Source organism: Lemur catta, chromosome 21, assembly GCF_020740605.2.
Source record: "Lemur catta isolate mLemCat1 chromosome 21, mLemCat1.pri, whole genome shotgun sequence".
NCBI classification, from domain to species: domain Eukaryota; kingdom Metazoa; phylum Chordata; class Mammalia; order Primates; family Lemuridae; genus Lemur; species Lemur catta.
The window spans coordinates 28,410,280-28,422,996 of NC_059148.1; positions in this window are offsets into that span (position 1 = coordinate 28,410,280).

The window sequence follows — 12,717 nt, forward strand, 5'->3', positions numbered from 1 at the left end:
GACCCTGCCGCAGCTCCCAAAGAGCCTTAGGAAAGCAGCCTCAGAACTGTCCCCAAGGAGGTGAAAGGGGGGCATTGCCCCTGGGAACTCCATGGGTGTCAGCCCCCCCGCCCACCTGCGTTTCCCATGCACGAGGCCACGCAGGTTCCCGCAGGTGCGACACACACCGCAGCCTCCAGGAAGCCCCGGGGAGGCAGCAGGAGGTGGGAGGCGAGCACTGAGAGCCGCCCATCTGCAGCAGCAGGGGGAGGACGGGGGCCGACAGGGGCCCGGGGGACATTGGAGCCGTCCCAGGGCAGGGCCCGTCTGCTCGGCTTCATAACTGGTAGTATTATTAGGTGCCAGTATTCATCAAGCACTCACAAGGTATCAGAGGGTGCGCTAAGTGCTTCACACAATTATCTCGTTGTATTCTTCACCATGACCATGGTTAGTTCGTGCTGTGCTTCGCGTAAGAGCTGCATGCATTGACTCACCTATAGGAAAAAAAAAATATGTGTATATATATAAACTTTTTCTGTAAAGAAACTCCCAGGAGGTAGGGCCCAGTCCTTCTGGAATTCAATGGTACCTTCTGTCATTTCTTCTTAAATGCTTTTAACTTAAGGATTCGATTTAACTCAGCAAACATTTATGGAGCACCTACTATGTGCTCAACCCTCTTCCAGGAGCTAGGGGTTGGTTGGAAGGTAAAGTCCCTTCTGCCATGGACTTGCTGCTAGTGTAGAAGACACCAAAGAAGCGAACCCCATAATTTTAAAGGGTGATCCCTTATATGAAGACTGTGAAATAGGGTGATGGAATACAGACAGCCTGGGGGATGAGGGATTGACAATTGAACAGGAAAATCAAGGAAGGCTTCCCTGAGGAGGTGACATTTGAGCAGAGCCCTAAATGGTGGCAAGAATCCAGCCTCTGGTTCCAAGAAAGACGTTTCCTCCCATTCCACTTTCCCTTTGGTTAGAAGCCTCTGCCCAGAGAGGGACAGCAGGAAAAACTACTTCATAGGAAGCTTCCAGGTGTCTGGGACTCTGTCCCGCTGCCTTCTACACAGAGACTTCACCAGGCCCTGGACGTCGGCAGATGCCAGGAGCCTCGTCGTGCGCTGCGCCCAGCAAAAGCACAGCAAATAAATCTGAACCGGGGATATTTTCCTTAGCGTGGCCTATTTTTGCAGCTCTGGCGTTTCCTTGTATGTTAAGAAACCCTGGGAAGTTATTTGCTGAACAAGAGCCTTCGGAATTTCTCAAAGTCTTTTTTTCCTAAACCTTCTTTCCCTTTGCTCTTGTTTTTCTTCTCTTTGTTTGGATTTTGAGCAAAAACTTCCTACCCGCTGTGATATTTTCCCCATGAATGTCACCAAACTAAGTAGGCTAGAAAAACAGTTGTGGGGCAGATGGGGAAGTGGCCAGGAATCGGGGTAAACAGCAGCCCAGGAACCTTCCAGGAGGAAGCAGTGGCAGCTGCTCTCACCTTGACTCATGTCAGCAAATTGCTGCAAAATCAAGTTTGCCATCTAAGTCCCATAGAGGTCATCCCCTTGCGAGACACCAGTTCTGTAAGTCCCTTGCGGTGGGAAGTTGCAGTGACAGAGGTCACTCTGGAGCCCATGCGTGATGTGGGGCTGGTAGCAGAGCGTCTCGCGTCTGGCAGTCGCTTGGGGAATCCCGGCTGATCCAGCTTCACGGCAATATCCAATCTGCCCTGGGTCTGAACTCATGAAAGACAATGATTTGAATTACAAAGGATTAAAAGAAGCCCATGGAAACGGTGATTAAACCCTTGAACTTTTTACCAAAAAAAAAAAAAAAAAAAAAGAGAGAAAAGATCATTTCCGAATCAAAGAGCTGCCAAAAAGTCGAATGTGAAGGGAAGAATGTCAATTGTGCGCTTAGACAATTTTGTTGGGGGAAAAAAATACGGAAAGGAAAAGAAAAAAAAAAAATCATTCTTTGTCATCTGTCTGCTCTAAGAATTAGAGCAGAATTCCCTAACCTGGTTAAATCGAGACAAAATTAGGTTATTTAATTTTTATCACTTGAGATTTATTTTTCAAGATGAAGTTTAAATCGAACCTTTGTCTTCCCCCTTCTTTTTAAAATGGGGACGTTTTGACCCCACACCAAAGTGGATTGACCTTAAGTACCCTTTTTCTGGAAACTCTTACCCTTAAAAAATGTACCCTTCCTGTCCTTTGTTCCCTGAATTTGTCTGCCAGACTGATGTCAGAGAGGGAACTATTTCATGTCCCTGTCCTGTGTCCCATCAGTTGGCATCTAGGCTCCACTGCGTTAAAGTCCCCTTCTTCTAGAGGCTTCTGTGTCAAGGAAGACCTGCTGCTTCTCACCTTCCTCATCTCTCCCGTATTGGTCAGGATGAGCAACGTCAGCTGCTGCAACAAACAGCCCTGATCTCAGTGGCTTCCTGCCCAGCCAGAGGGCTCTGCTCCACACAGTCATCCCGGGACCCCATCTCCCTCCTGGAGACCAGCCAGTGGGGGGAGAAGGCACGTGAGGGGGCTTCTGTGGGCCTGGTCGTCGTGCTCGTCAATCCCACCCATCTTCCCTTGGCCAGAACTCAATCACACGGCCACACTTACCTGCGCGGGAGGCTGGGAAATACAGCCCAGCACGTTCCTCTGGGGGCAGAGGAGAACTCAAACACCAGTGAACAGTGGCCATCCTGGCACGCGTCCCACCTTTGCCTCCTCTCTTGGGTGTCACCTCCCTGTCCTAGCTCTACATCCACATCTCTGGTGAAGGCGGTGCAGGCTGCTGCAGCCAGTTAGCATAGACGGGGCGGCTTAAACAGCACACATGTATTTCTCACATTTCTGGAGGCTGACGGGCCTAAGACCAAGGTGCTGGCAGAGCCGGTGACTGGTGAGGACCTGCCTCCCGGCTTGCAGACAGCCCTCTTCTCGCTGTGTCCTCGCACGGCAGGAAGTAGAGAGAGAGGAAGTGCTCGTGTCTCTTCCTACAAGGGGCTGAGTCCATCACGGGGGTCCCCCATCACGGGGGCTCCTCCATCATGAGCTCACCCCCTGCCAAAGCCCTAATGTCACACAGTGGGGGTTAGGATTTCAACAGATGAATTTGGAGGCGGAGGACACAGACATTCAGTCCGTAACAGGCACCCACGTAGCAGCCACCCTTGCCTCCTACCAGACCTGCTGGGTCCAGCTTACCAACGTGCTGCTCCCTGGTCCGAACAGTCTGGGTGGTAGAACTGTTCTTAAGTGAGTGTCCATGTGCATTGGGGTGTGCTCCAACCGGGGTGCACGTGTGTGCGTGTGTGCGTGTGTGTGTGTGTGTGTGTGTGTGTGTGTGTGCGTACATGCAAAATATCTGTCCAACCTGAGCAAAACAGACAATATGGCTAATTTCAGAGACACGTTCCGGTTGGAGATTCCGTCCACCCATCCGCCCGTCCACGTATCCAAACAATACTTAACGAGCCCACCATGCACAGAGCGTGGTGTGAACTCTGTGCAAAAAGGAAGGACGTCCGGGTGTGACTTCTGCCCTTGAGCCGTGTGCCGTCCGTTTGAGGGAACACTGTGCTGGCAGCGACGCCAGGCCCGGGCACAGAGACGGTCTCCAGGAATTATCTCCTTCCCTTCCCTCCAGCTCTTCATAATTAGCCTTTTTTGCCTTTTTCTCTCCCATGGCCTTTTTTCTTCTCTTCTTTCTCCGTTTCTTCCCCCAGCCCTCTCTCTGTGTCTGTCTTCACAGTCTTCCCTGCGTAAAGAAACCTCAAGTGAGCGCCAGCCTCAGGGACTTTGCACCTTCTGTTCCCTCTCCAAAGCTCCCCCCAGAGCCGGCCCCGTCGCACCATTCGGCTCCCGGTTCAAAAGTCGCCTCCGTGGCTTGGCCTCCCCCACAGAAAGCCCCTCCAGCCTGGTTATTCTTCATCTCGTCACCACATTTTATTTCTTTGTTATTGTTGTTTTTGAAACAGGGCCTCACTCTGTCACTCGAGCTGGAGTGCAGTGGCTTCATCAAACTCCTGGCCTCGAGTGATCCTCCCGCCTCGGCCTCCCAGAGTGCTGGGATCACAGGTGTGAGCCACCAGGCCCGGCCCCCTGTTTTATTTCTAGAGTATTTCTGACTCTCTGAAATGATCTTGTTTAATTACTTTCTCCCCCTACCCTCACCCCAGACTGGAAGTTCCAGGAGAATGGAGACAAAGGTGACCAGTGTGTGGCTGTGTCCCCAGTGCCTGCAATACAGTAGGCACTCCGTGCATCACTGCTGATTGAAGGGGCGACAGACAGCCCTGTCCCCCTCCCTCAGCATCTCAGGACCACGCCAGGGGCGCTGCCAAGCCCCGGCCTACCCCACACCCGTGCCCTGCCCCGGAGCCTGGTACCTGGACTCTGCCCTTCCCAGAGCTTCTCACTGCGTCCTGCTCAGCGCCCTTTGTCTTCACTGGGTTGGAAAACCACACGGCCTCGATATTTGCCTGGACTCGCGTCTTCCCCGGGGAGTGAACAGGGGCGGGGTGTGCTTGCTGTGCTCACTGCCCGCTCACCCCGGGGCACCGCAGGGGACAGTGGGCCCCGGTAGCTGAGCCTCCTCCCCTCTGTGTCTCTGGGGCACAGAGAAGTGGCTCTGAGCGTGGCACCAGCGGGGGGAGGGCTCGCTGTCTCCTCTGAACGCCTTTCAGCTACTTGGCGCTTACCGGCCTGAACTTACCTCTAAGGCGCATGGCTGCCCGGCCTGCCGGTTTATTCAATTCATGAGTTTTCCCCATAATGGCTTTTGAAAACCGACAGCACTCTTTGGAGGAATTCTTTGTTTCAATATACCAAGTTTTTTATCCCCAAACCTATTCAGTCAAGTGATATTTGGTCGTGAATTCAGGTTGACAGACTCACCAATTTATGTGACATCGTGGTCGGAGAAAATGACTGGAAACCAATTTGGGTGGCGTGCCGCACCCGGAAGACCCAGAACAGTTTGCTTTGCACAGAGTCACCGAGGGGATGGCTGGCTGCTGTGCTTGGGCTCCGTGTCTGTGTGTCCCCCTCTGCTGTGTGAGTCCCCGAGGTGTTTGTGTTCCACCTTAAGCGCAACTTAGGAACGAGACAAGCAGGAACCCCCGAAAAGTTCAACAATGGCAGAGAAACTGGTCTAGAAAGATCAGCGTATTGAAGGGGATTTGGTGACGGTCACTCTAGACTCCCCTTCCTCCACCATCCACCACGATTGCAGGGGTCGGCAGTTTTTTCCCATAAAAGGCCAGATTGTGACTGTTTTAGGCCCTGCAGACTGTATGTGGTCTGTGGTCTCTGTAGCAAGAGGAAAACATAACAGTGCCCGGGGCTGTCATCGAGCACGAGCTCGTCACCAAGGAATCGACCAGGGTTTGTAGAGGTTAAGGCTTGTTAGGGAGCAGGATAGCCCCGAGGTGTCGAAATACGTCCCCAGGGATTCCTGAGGACTAACAAAGAGAAAGGTCCCTTTGGAATAAAGACATGTGGCAGGTACCTACGGCTTCAACCGAGGGCTCGGCGTGATCGGGAGTGAAAGGAGCTGACACGAGGTGCCTCCTGAGGATGTTCACGACACAACCCGGACCCCGTAACTTCCTGCGAGAGTGTTTACCCTAAATCTAGGCCCGAGGAAACAGTTCTTGATCACGGCACGCTCCACAAAACAATCGGCCCGAACTCTTTAAAACTGCCCATGTCCGGAAAGACAAAATGGGCACAGGGCCTAGTAGAGTCAAGGACTTAAAGAGAAAGGACCCCTAAGAACCTGAAGGGTCTGAGATTTTACCCTGCTGGCAGGCAAAGACATTAGTCGGCCACAGTCTCACAGACGCTGGCAGGAGATGCGAGACTCCCGGGTCAGACACAGAGGACGGTACTACTCACACCAGCAGCGGGAACCAGAGCATCACCATTTTCCTGTGCCAGGTCCCTGAGCCCTGATCCCCACAAGGCCACTTGAAGAGGACCACGTAACACCTGCACATGTCGTGGTTTGCATTGCAGGAGAGGGACCCTGAGTGTAGGAAACCCGAGTCTCTCATTGCTTTTATAGGCACTAGGCCTGCCTGATCCCTTCCCCAGAGGGAGCGAGTATTTTCATTAGAGGACAGGAAGCACGCCTACCCTTTGATTGGGAGAGAGACGCTGTCTCTGCCTTTCAAAGCTGTTCTCTGTGCAAACACCCTTGAAATAATAATAGTCCAGGACAAGCGGCAGCCGGGGCTTCTGTTTGCAAGACGTGAAGAAACCCACAAGACATGTGGAGAAGCATCTCCCAACGGTGACAGCTAAATGCAGTGGTGTCTGAGCCCTGGCTTGAGAAAGAAACCAGCGTTAAAGGACATTGTTGGGAAAGTTGGGGGGATTTTGTTACGGAGCACGGGTTACACGATGTCATTGTACCGACACTGGCACATTGATATTATGTCCTCAGTGTGATCGTGGTATCATGTTTCTACAGGAGATCGTCTTTGTTCTTAGGAGGGACTCCAGAAGGATTTGGGGGCTGAGGGGTACGATGTCTACCACTGACTTTTAAATGCCTGAGCAAAATCAGTACTCACGAGAGACAGAGACAGAGAGACTGAGAAAAATCAGCTGTGTCGACAAGGTTACGGTTGATGTATCCAGGCGAAGGTGTTCGGGTTGTCGCTATATTGTTCCTTTAACTTCACAAAACGAAAATTTGGGAGGACCCAGCTCCCCAAAGCACACAGCGAGCGGGTGGCCGCGGCAGCCTTCTCCTGGCTTTAAGCACTGTGTTTCCACCACTCTCTGCCCCTGATTTTCTCCCTGCCTGGTCTAACTAAGTGCTCTCAGGACATAAGTAGGTTTTTGTTGACTCAGGCTCGGGAGAAGCTAGCAGAAAAGGCCTTTTCAGCTAAAAGTACCTTAAAGGCCGAGGGTGTGAACGGTGCAGCCAGTTTACGGGAGAAGCCTCTCAGCTGTGGGGTCTCTCCCGAGCTTTGAGCCCGTTCCGGAACTGGGCGGGGCGGGGCTGCAGGAACCCGGGGCCTGGACGGGGCGCTGTGACCCTCAGAGCGGCGTTCTCCCTGTCACAGCCCTGGGGCCCGAGCCACATACGAATGTCCGCAGCAGAACGCAGTGTCCGGCAAGTGCACTTTGGACTCACTGTGTGCCACGCCCGTCCTCACAGCCCAGGCCAGGAGCTGGTTTTAGGGGCGGGTGCCCGGGGCACGGCCCTGACCCCAGAGAGCCAGCTGCCCGCAGAGGCTCGGAGGACACACGCTAAAAATGCAGAGGTGAGTCACTGCCGAAGCTCTGTCCCGGCAGGGACGTCTGGGGCCCACACTGGGGCTGATCAGGGCACCGCGGGAAAGCCCCGCAGGCCAGACCGGCCACCTGGGCAAGAACGGTCCTCCAGCCGGGCCCCAGGGCCGGCCCACTGTCACGCTTCAGTTTCAACACGTTTCATTTGGTCACCTGCCCTTACGGACACATCAAATGGTGGTTGTGACGAGCTCACGGCGTCTCCGCTTCTCCGCTCTCCACCCCCGCTAACTCTTCCGCGTGCGTTCTTCCAGCCACTCCCAGCGCTGCAGGGGCGACTGCCATGGCCAGGCTCCCCAGAAGTAGACAGTGTCTGGGGGCTCCGCTCATGCAAGACGAAGGTGTAGCTCACCCTGCACCGCCTTCCCCTCTATAACGTATATGCATGTGTACATGTGTGTGCGGACACGTATATATGTGTGTAGACATGTGCACATGTGCATGGATGTGTATAGATGTGTGTATGTGTGCATGGATGTGTGTATGTACATACATGTGTATGTGTTATGTGTGTATAGATAGATGTGTATATGTGTGCATAGATGTGTGTATACATGTGTACACGTGTATAGATGTGTATGTGTAGCATGTATAGATGTGTGTGGATGTGTATAGATGTGTGCATACATGTATATATACATGTGTAGTGCATATAGATGTGTATAGATGTGTATAGATGTATGTATATATGTATGTGTGTATACATGTGTACATGTGTATAGATGTATATGTGTAGTATGTATAGATGTGTGTGGATGTGTATAGATATGGGTATGTGTGTATACATGTGCATATGAGTATAGATGTGTATGTGTGTGTGCATGCATATGTGTATTCACGTGTATGTGTGCATGCATGTATGCATGTAGGCATGGATGTGTGTGCATGTATGTGGAAGTACGTGTGTGTGTTTAAATACACTGGTCGCCTTGGTGACGTCACATGGAGAGGCAGGAGGCGCAGTGTTCCAGGCCGGGCCGGCTGAGCCTGGGAGTTTCCCTGGCAGTGTGCCCGGGGCTCAGCCCGTGCCTGGCACACCTGGAAGCAGACCCTGGTCATACTTAATGCCTTTATCATCAGCCCTGATTTATGGACGGGGACCGCAAGGCCCAGTGTGGGCAGGCAACTTGCCCAAGTCACACAGCCGGGAAGTGCTAGAGCTGGGTTTGAACCCAGGCGGCCCGGGCGTGCCCACAGCAGCAAGACCCCTCCCTCCGTCTGTGAACCTTCCAGCCGTGTCCGTCGCCGTGGTGAGAAGCTACAGTCCCGGTGCGCACCCCACTCTGGGCGGCGTGGGTCCCCGTCTGCGATTTGGAGAGAAACACATGCAAGTCCTGAAACGTGAGCAGGCAGCTGAGACGCTCCCGCGGGCCCCTCCCTCCCCCTGGGGACAGGAGGCTGCTCCTCCGTGGGCACTGACTGGGGCTCACGGGAGGAGCAGCTCTTTGTTCCAGAGACGCCCCTGAATGATGACCGCAAACGGCCCGGCCCTGCTGTGTGAGTTCAGGCAAAACACCCACCCTCTCTGTGCGTCTGTTTTCGCATCTCTAAAGGAGATGTAACTTTCTGTATTCTGCCAATCGTTCCAGATCGTGGTGTCAACCCCTGGGCAACTATGAAGCAAAACAAGTGTGATTAAAGGAGCCAGCCAGTGTCCCCCCCCAGGGGCTGTTGCAGGAGTGACCAGGCCCCTTCTGGGTGTGTCGAGTCAGCACACTACACGACCGGCAGAGTGTGGCGTGCACGGCCCACCAGGAAGCAGGCGTGCCAAGCCCTGCCCTGTGGGAGCTTCCAGCGTAGCGGGTGAGACTGGGAGGTGACCTGTGAACAATCACCACGTGGAAGGGCAGGAGCTTTGCTTTCAATGCGGCCTGGGCTTGAGGGCCTTGGTGTGCTCTCCCGGGTGGGTCTGCTTGCTTCCTTTGGAGCTCTGCCGGCAGGTCCCAGAAATGCCTTGTTGTCAGGCATTGGGACCCCAGTCCTCCCACCTCCCCCATGTCATGATACACTGGGGCCCACTGACAGCCGTCCCCCACATCCACCCCAAAACCTCCAGGGTGGCTTTCTACTTAGTAGCTGTGTGACCTCAGGCAAGTCACTTAACTTCTCTGAGCCTCCATGGCTCAATCTGCTTTATTGTATTACACTTTTTTTGTTTTTTGTTTCAGAGACAGAGTCTCTCGCTCTGTTGTCCAGGCTGGAGTGCAGTGGCCTGATCATAGCTCACTGCAGCCTCCAACTCCTGGCCTGAAGCGATCTGCCTCGGCCTCCCAACGTGCTGGGATTACAGGCGTGAGCCACCGTGCCTGGCCATCAACTGTTTTATTTTAAAATGGAAACAATATGCATCTATCTTGAGCGTCGGGACAGTTGGCAGGGTTCACATGCACGAGGATGCGTGTGCAGATGCCTGTGTGAGCCGCCTGCGAAGGCACAGCCTGCTTCCATTCGAGTTTCTTCAATGCCGCTGGGAACAGCCAGCTAACGGCTCTCAGTGAAAAAGCCTTTTTTCTCCCCGCCCTTCCCTCTGGCCTTTCTTTCTCCCAGCACTGGGCTTCCGCTGCACAAAGCAGCCTGAGAAAATACCCCTGAGACTGGGGTGCTGGGGGGAGGCCCCTAAGGTTTGGGGTCACCCTAGGTCACATTTTCTTCTCCACCATGTGCTCTTAAAAGCAGGTGGCTTCACGAGCTTGTGGGTGATCGTCTCCCTTCCCAGGGGTGTGTGTTCAGGAGTCTCCCCTTCTTCCCAGCATGGGACACACAGCAGGACCCCTTGTCGGGGGTACCCCAATACCTCTTTCCCATTAAATATCTATGCTCTCTGCCCGATTTCCCTCTGTCCCCAAACTCTCCTCTCGTTAGCCCAACTTTGGAAGCAGTTTGGATCAGATCATTCCTAAAACTTGCTTCAAAACGTCTGCGGCCTCCCCACACCCTGGCAGGTAAGTCCAAATCCCTTAGCACCAGGGCCGGCAGCCCTCTGCCCCTTCTTGCAGCGCGTGGCTGGGAACCGGCACCCAGATCTTGAAAGACCCCTCCATTGCTGCTCTTCGAGCCTCACGTCTCAGAGGTTCAAGCCCCTTTTGGTCCTGAGCCGGGCCAAGGCAGCCTCCCACGCACGGGGTAGCCCCTGGCTCAAACGAATTTATGGAAATTCCAGCCTTCCCTCCCGCCTTTGACATTTGCGGACCATCTGGCACTGTCAGAGTGGAAGCGCCCACAGTACCAGCTTTCAATCGATGGCAGCCCCCAGCCTGCAGCAGTGGATGCGAACAGGTCAGAGGTCACGGTCGCTGAGCTCATCTGCGTGGGTGTTTGACATTTGCAGTGCAGTCGGGTTTCCCTGCCCTTTGGTTGCATACAATGCATCTCCAGCATTATTCCACACAGCGCAGTCCGTTTCAGGGGAAATTGTGTGTAAGTGCAGGGAAGCTTCCAGAACCCAGGTGAACAGAGTCGTAGAGGCACCCCCTGATAAGTGGGCTTCCATGGCGGGTACAAATGGCACGCGGGGGCCGGGACTAGGCTAAGGCAAGAGAGGCACTCGCCTACCGCATGGAATTTAAGGACATGCCCCAAACACAGAAATCGTGACAAAGAGTATTTTATTGCAATATTTTAAAAGTCAAAATGAATGCAAACAATTCAAGACGACCAAAATATCAACATTTTAAATAAAGCCAGGAGGACCCCCACCCTTGGTAGCTGTGGCCACTCGAGGGGTCATTTGTTCACTTCCCTGTGATGAGAAGTGACCAGTTCTTGTCGAAGACTTTCTCCAGGGCAGCCAATCCGAGGACCCAACTGAAGCCAGCGCTCTCCTGTGGGCCCGGACTGGTGGGCACCTGGGGAGAAGGTGAACCTCGGCATGCTCACGTTCTAGAAAGAATGGCCCCCAGTTTTGTCCTGGGAGGTGACAGCGGTTCGGCCATCCACAATGGTCAAGCAGCCCAAGGGCTGAAGAAGGACGGTCTTGCCTAAGAATTGGAGAAAACTGTGTCCACTGTCATATTTTTTTCCCTCCAGAATGTTCCTGATATTCAAATCTCTGGCCAATTCAGTTCTGGCAGCAGCTTTCTCTTGTTCTTTCCTGGGTAAGGAGGAAATAGGTTGTAGACTCACCTGGGCATGGGGGTCACACCTTTGGCTCCGTGGGAGCTCAGGAAGCTGCCCCGCCCTCTGTCAAGCTTCCTTGAGGGCACCTGGGATGCTAATGCACCTGGGATGCTAATGTTTGCTGTTGGGCTGTTCAGGTGGAATCTTTAAAAACCACGTCCTGGGAGAAGGCCTTCCCCGAGCACCCTTTAGTGGATTATTCTCGATTCAGCACCTTGTTAAGTTCCTCGTGTGTGTGCTGGCTCCTGCCCCCCAGGGCGGGGCTGTCTCAGGAATGCTCATTCCCAGGTGTAGCCAGGGCTGGGTGCGCCATGGGGGCTTGATCAAACTTGACCGAATGAACATGCTTCATTCAAGGTGCTGCCCTCAGTTTGGGGTGTCGGAAGAACAGACTTTGACACTCCCCTTCCTGGCCCCAGGTCTTGGGCCTCCTCTGGGCAGACAAGCGGGCAATGGAGCCAGGGTATCCGTCCACACTTGCGCACCCTCCCCGTCCTCGGCTCTCTGGGTGTAGTCTTAGCCTCTCCCTCATTGTCCTGAAGGGCATGGATGGGTGGGTCTCTGGGCATGGGTGGGGGGCGTCTGGGTGGGTGGGAGCTGGAATGGCAAGCTCCCCTTGCCAGTCAGCCCATCGGAAAGCAGGAAGAAAGGGAAGCATGCGCCCTTCTCCCTCTCCGGAGGAAGGAAAAGGGGAAAGGTGGGTAAGACGCTAGTCGGTAAGCAAGAAGCTGCCTGGAAAACGCTGCGGGAACAGCCAGGTGCCCGGGTGTCTCTGATTTCCCCAGGGCTTTCCACCCCGAGGGGGCCGTGAGCTGGCCTTAGGTGCACAGGTAACCCAGGCAGCGGCCCCAGGGCGCGGTGGCCACTTTAGGACATAAACAAGGGGGCCAGGTGGGAAGGAGAGGACCCAGGGGACGGGTCTGGAAGCCTCCTGGGCACTTAAACATCTTGTTTTGCTCCCTCAATTGTAAGTTGCAGATAAAATTAAAACTTCCAAATAGACAAATTTCTGTAGATGCTTTTATTGGGACTCACATGGGATTAGAGAAAACTTGCAATCGCCATGCGAAGTATTCTGATTTGGGATGACCGGGGACCCCCCAGCACCCTGGCTGCGCGGCGGGGGGTGCCCAGCCCGGCGGCGCGGGAGGCCCCGGCGGAGGCGCGGGCCGGCGGGGAGGGGCCGGGGAGGGAGGAGGCGCCTAGAAAAGGCGGCGCGGGCCGGGGAGGTGCGAGAGGGCCGGGCCGGCGGGAGCGGAGCGCGGCGCAGGCGAGGCCGGGCCGGCGGGCGGCGGGGAGCGGGACGCGGGGGA